Below are 6,000 nucleotides of genomic sequence, written 5' to 3'. Positions count from 1 at the left end.
TGGGGCTTGTCTGGGTTAATCCCAACGTTAATGACAATGTTTGGTGTCACTAACGTTGTCGATCACCTACTTTCTTCACGTTAGCTTCCACGTTAACTAGGTTACTAGGTTAACGTGGAAGTTAACGTGGCTTATTGTGACTTGGCCAACGTTAGTGACAAAGTTGAATGTCACTAACGTTGGCTTTCCCTTTACTTCTTAACGTTAGAGGCCACGTTAACTAAGTTAACGTGGCTCTTAACGTGGTCACTTATAAGCTTGGCCCAACGTTAGTGACAAAGGTAAGTGTCACTAACGTTGGCTCCATTTCCTTTACTCCACGTTAGAGTTCATGTTAACCTAGTTAACGTGACTCTTAACGTGGGCAATGATGGATTCGAGAGCGTTATTGGCGATTACTTTTCTCATTAACTTTGCAAGTTACTCCCATTCCACGTTAGGAGTTACGTTAATTAGATTAACGTGGCTGCTAACGTGGTTCTTCCTTGCTTTCTTTGTCCTGAAATCAAGCAATATTGTGCATCAAAGTTCTAGTCCAAGTCATGGGAAATACAACATCCAATTTGTCATTAAATTCATGCAAAATCCTCATGAAATCATGTAAAGTGCACAATGTATGCTTGAATCAAGAAGTAAGTGAATATATATCCAAAACTAGCTTATTTTCTAAGGAAATGCATGAAACTACCCTAAAAACAGTAAAGAAAAGGTCAGTGAAACTGGCCAAAATACCTTGGCATCACTGAGTAACAAGATGAATCGTCAGTTGTCCAAACTCGAATAATCCCCGGCAACGGCGCCAAAAACTTGGTGTGTGAAATCGTGATCATTCCATCCCTTAGTAACGGCACTAAAAACTCAATACGCACGTTCATGACCTTATATCTGTTTAACAACTTCGTACAACTAACCAGCAAGTGCACTGGGTCGTCCAAGTAATAAACCTTACGTGAGTAAGGGTCGATCCCACGGAGATTGTCGGCTTGAAGCAAGCTATGGTCACCTTGTAAATCTCAGTCAGGCGGATTCAAATAGTTTTATAAAGTGATAAATAAAAGATAACTAGAATATAACTAGGATAGAGATACTTATGTAATTCATTGGTGAGAATTTCAGATAAGCGTATAGAGATGCTTTCGTTCCTCTGATCTCTGCTTTCCTGTTGTCTTCATCCAATCAATCCTACTCCTTTCCATGGCAAGCTTTATGTAGGACATCACCGTTGTCAATGGCTACATCCCATCCTCCTATGAAAATGGTCCAATGCACTGTCACTGCATGGCTAATCATCTGTCGGTTCTCAATCATACTGGAATAGGATTTACTATCCTTTTGCGTCTGTCACTACGCCCAGCACTCGCGAGTTTGAAGCTCGTCACAGCCATCCCTTCCCAGATCCTACTCGGAATACCGCAGACAAGGTTTAGACTTTTCGAATCTCAAGAATGGCCATCCATGGTTCTAACTTATACCACGAAAACTCTAATAGCTCGGACTCGATCCCCTGTATTAGATATCCAAGAGATACCCATTCAATCTAAGGTAGAACGGAGGTGGTTGTCAGGCACGCATTCATAAGGGAATGATGATGACTTTGTCACGATCATCATATTCATGTTGAAGTGTGAATGAATATCTTAGAAGCGGAATAAGTTGAATTGAATAGAAAAACAGTAGTACTTTGCATTAATCTTTGAGGAACAGCAGAGTTCCACACCTTAATCTATGGTGTGTAGAAACTCTACCGTTGAAAATACATAAGTGATAAGGTCCAGGCATGGCCGAATGGCCAGCCCCCAAAACATGATCAAAGGATTAAAAGATAATCCAAAGATGAAAAATCAATAGTAAAAAGTCCTATTTATAAAAACTAGTTACTAGGGTTTACAGAGATAAGTAATTGATGCAGAAATCCACTTCCGGGGCCCACTTGGTATGTGCTTGGGCTGAGCTTGAAGTTTACACGTGGAGAGGTCATTCTTGGAGTTGAACGCCAGTTTGTAACGTGTTTCTGGCGTTGAACTCCACTTTGCAACTTGTTTCTGGCGCTGAACGCCAGACTGCAACATGGAACTGGCGTTCAATGCCAGTTTGCATCGTCTAAACTCGAGCAAAGTATAGACTATTATATATTGCTGGAAAGCCCTGGATGTCTAGTTTCCGAAGCAATTAGAAGAGCGCCATTTGGAGTTCTGTAGCTCCAGAAAATCCACTTTGAGTGCAGGAAGGTCAGAATCCAACAACATCAGCAGTCCTTTGTCAGCCTCTGAATTAGATTTTTGCTCAGGTCCCTCAATTTCAGCCAGAAATTACCCGAAATCACAGAAAAATACACAAACTTATAGTAAAGTCCAGAAATGTGATTTTTAATTAAAAAATAATAAAAATATAATGAAAATTAATTAAATCATACTGAAAACTATGTAAAAACAATGCCAAAAAGCGTATAAATTATCCGCTCATCAGTCGTATGTAGTGGGATTTACTCTAATGGTTGAATTGGGGCATCTCCTAACCCGAATAGGCTATTTGGATATGCTCTGAGTTCTTTTTTCTGTAAGCCGAGCTTGTCGAAGGCAGATTTGAACAGTATATCTGCAGAGCTTCCTTGGTCGACTAATATTTGGTGGAGGTTGGCATTGGCAAGTATTGTGGTAACAACCACGAGGTCATCATGCCCCGGGATGATGCCCGCGGTGTCTTCTTGAGTGAAGGTAATAGTGGGGAGGTCGACCGACCTGTCACCTCCTCCAACATGGTATACCTCCTTAAGGTGTCTTTTGTGCGACGACTTAGAGATTCCTCCTGCTGCGAATCCTCCATTTATCATGTGTACATGTGATGAGTCCATATTTTACGATATATTTTGGTTTGATTTGAGTGGATTTCATCACATAAACCCACATTTATCCATCTAGATAGTATGCTTTTGAGATTTCTTCCTAAATTGTGCTTGAAAGTGAAAACATGCCCTTTTGTACTTAATTTAGTCAATTTTAATTCACTTTAATCCCATTTGGTGCCTTGATGTATTCGTTAAGTGATTTTAGGTTTCCAAGGCAAGTATGGGTTGAAGAAGTGAAGGAAAGAGCATGCAAAAGGGAAGAAACCATGAAGAAATGGAGTTTGGAAGTTTCAGCACGCGTGCGTGCGCATAAGTGCTCGTGCGTACGCATAAGAAGGATTTGCGAGTGACGCGTACGCCTGACCCACATGTATGCGTGACATAAATTACGATAGCTCATTAATGCAAATCGCTGGGGGCGAATTTTTAGCCACCAGAACCCAGTCTAACTCATTTCTGAAGCTATATGAGGCCAAAGTGAAGCTGAATGAAGGGGGCAATTAGGTTTAATTTTTATGATGCTTTCTCTTAGTTTCTAGAGAGAGAAGCTCCCCCCTCTCTCTAGAATTAGGGTTTTATTAGTTACTTTCCTTTTAATTTCAGCATTCAATTCTTGTTTTATTGTAGTTTCATTTATGTTTCTATGCTTTCTTGTCTTTATCTTCATCTTTTTTGTTCTTTTCTCCTTTATGGCAATTTTCATGTTATGAACACTTTTGTTATTTTAATTTTAATTAATGCAAATTTATGTTTCATGTCATTTATTGCTTTCTTTAGTTGTTATGATTTTCTTGCTTTGGTAGCTTTTGAATTTATTTTAATGAAATTTAATATTATTTTATTCTCATGCACACTAAGTGTTTGATAAAATGCTTGGCTTAATTTTCACTTAGTTTTTCTACCCTCTTGGCTTGGAATTGTTGACTTTGGTGTCTCTTGAGTCATTGATGTCCATTCTTGTTTGATATATTAGAGTAGTTAGTTAAGTTGGTTTCCCTTGACTCTATGTCACCCCTAGTGTTGACATAGGACTTAGGGATTGAAATTAACTATACCTATTTGACTTATCTTCGATGTAAGGTTGACTAAGTAGGATTAACTCTTCATAATCATCATATGTTTGTGGTTAATGACTAGGATAGGTAGCCTTAGCTCTCAATTACTTGCCAAGAGGTTTCTTGCATTTTAATCTTCCTTTCCTTGCATTAAATTGCTTTGACTTTTATTGCTTTGATGTTTAATTTCTTGCATATTTAGTTTTCATACTGTTGGTTGAGAAATTAGATGTTTGGGTGGAATTGAGTTGTGGATGTCCATTCCGCATTGTGTGAGAATAGTTAATTGGTTTAGTTTCCATTGACGCTAGTCTTTCACTAAGTAATTAGTGAGTTGAATAGGACTTATGGATTGAGATCAATTATGCTTTTGACTAATTCTCAAGGAGGATTGATTAATTTGGATTGATTCTACACAATTGTCATGTTTGTGGTCTATAACTAGGATAGGACTCCTAAACTCCCAAATTCTTGCCAAGAGTTGCCATTTAAATTCCTTGCATGTTTATTTGCTTCCTTGCTATTTACATTCCCTTGCTCTCTTGCTATTTACATTGCTTACTCTCTCTTGTATTCACAATCCCCATGCTCTCTCTCATAGCAAATAATTGTACATTTCATTGCAACTCCTAGGGAAGACGACCCGGGAGCTAAATACTCTCGGTTTATATTTTGTATTTGAATTTATTATTTGATTGATGCTCAATTGTTGGGTTTGGACTATACTTACAACGGACAAATTCTACTTTTAGTGTGAAAATCCAAACCCGTGCATTTGGGCGTCCATCAAATTTGGCGCCGTTGCCGGGGAGTTGAAATGGTGTATGTTTTTGGCTATTGTAAATATGTTAATATGTAAATAGCTTGCTTTTTGATGGTCTTTGTTGATGGTTAGGATTGGGATCTCGGAGGACATTGGACATTCTAGCATTGGCAGGGAAGTCAAGCACAAGCCACCATAGCAAGGGCTCTCCCAATTGTCTAACTTAAAGACATTAAATAAAAGTGCTTGGTAACATTGTTCTAACTCTTCTTTTTTATATATATTTTGGTTTATTGCATGTTTGTTTGGTTGGTTAGCTTAGAATTAGTTTAATTTTGAGATTTGTAAGTTAATTTTGGTTTGGATCATGAATTTATGGGTTCTTGCATGTTTTGGTTTTTGATTTTGATTGAACTAAGGCTTGGTACCTTAGAATTTTTAAGAAAAAAATTTTGGGAAAAATAGGGCATGTGCGTGCGCACAGCCTTGTGCGCACACACACAACAACAAATTTTCACTTCCTGTGCGTACGCACACAAGCCTTTATACCCCCTGTTCGCAGTGCCAGCACACCTTGTGTGCGCGCATTCCCCTGTTTTCTGCCACCTGTGCGTGCGCACCTTCTCGTGCATACGTACACATGCCCTTTTTCGCAGCCTCTGTGCGGCCGCACAGACGTGTGCGTCCGCACGCCAACTTGCAACCACTCTGGTGGGAGCGTTGGCACAGCCTATGCATGTGAACCCCTGCCCCTTATGCTCTTGAGTGCGTGCACGGACCTATGTGCGCGCGCGCACATGATCCTTCCTCAAAAAAAGTGTTCTGTGTGTACGCACACGTCTTGATCCCCTCTCTACTTGGAGCGTTCGCATGCCTTGTGCAAGCGCACACCTCCCCTGTTTCACCTAGTGTGCGTACGCACACGACCCTGTGCGCATGCACACCCCTGTTTTCTCACCACTACACTTCTTTTCTTCTCTTCTCTCTACTTTTTCTCTTCTTCTTCCTTCCACCCCTCTCTTCTCTTGCTTTTGCCCTCTTCTCTACTTGCTTTACTTTGTTTTGCTTGAATTTCATTTCTACTTTAGCAATTATATTAGTTTTAGTTTAGTTGTTTGTCAATTGAATATGTTGCAAGTGTTTGCTTAATGTTGATTGGGTTGCTTCTTGATTGAATTTTATCAATGCACTCATACTTTGCCTTCAATTACTATCACCTAACTAGATTTGCACATTTACATTTTTATTGCATATTAGGTGAAACCTTTATGAGTGCGTATGAATTTAGAGAATTGAATTGAATTGCTTGTTCATCATGGTTTTTAAGTCAATATAAT

This window comes from Arachis ipaensis, chromosome B9, assembly GCF_059453495.1.
Source record: "Arachis ipaensis isolate K30076 ecotype BB chromosome B9, ASM5945349v1, whole genome shotgun sequence".
NCBI lineage: Eukaryota > Viridiplantae > Streptophyta > Magnoliopsida > Fabales > Fabaceae > Arachis > Arachis ipaensis.
Note: the sequence above shows the minus strand (reverse complement) of the source record.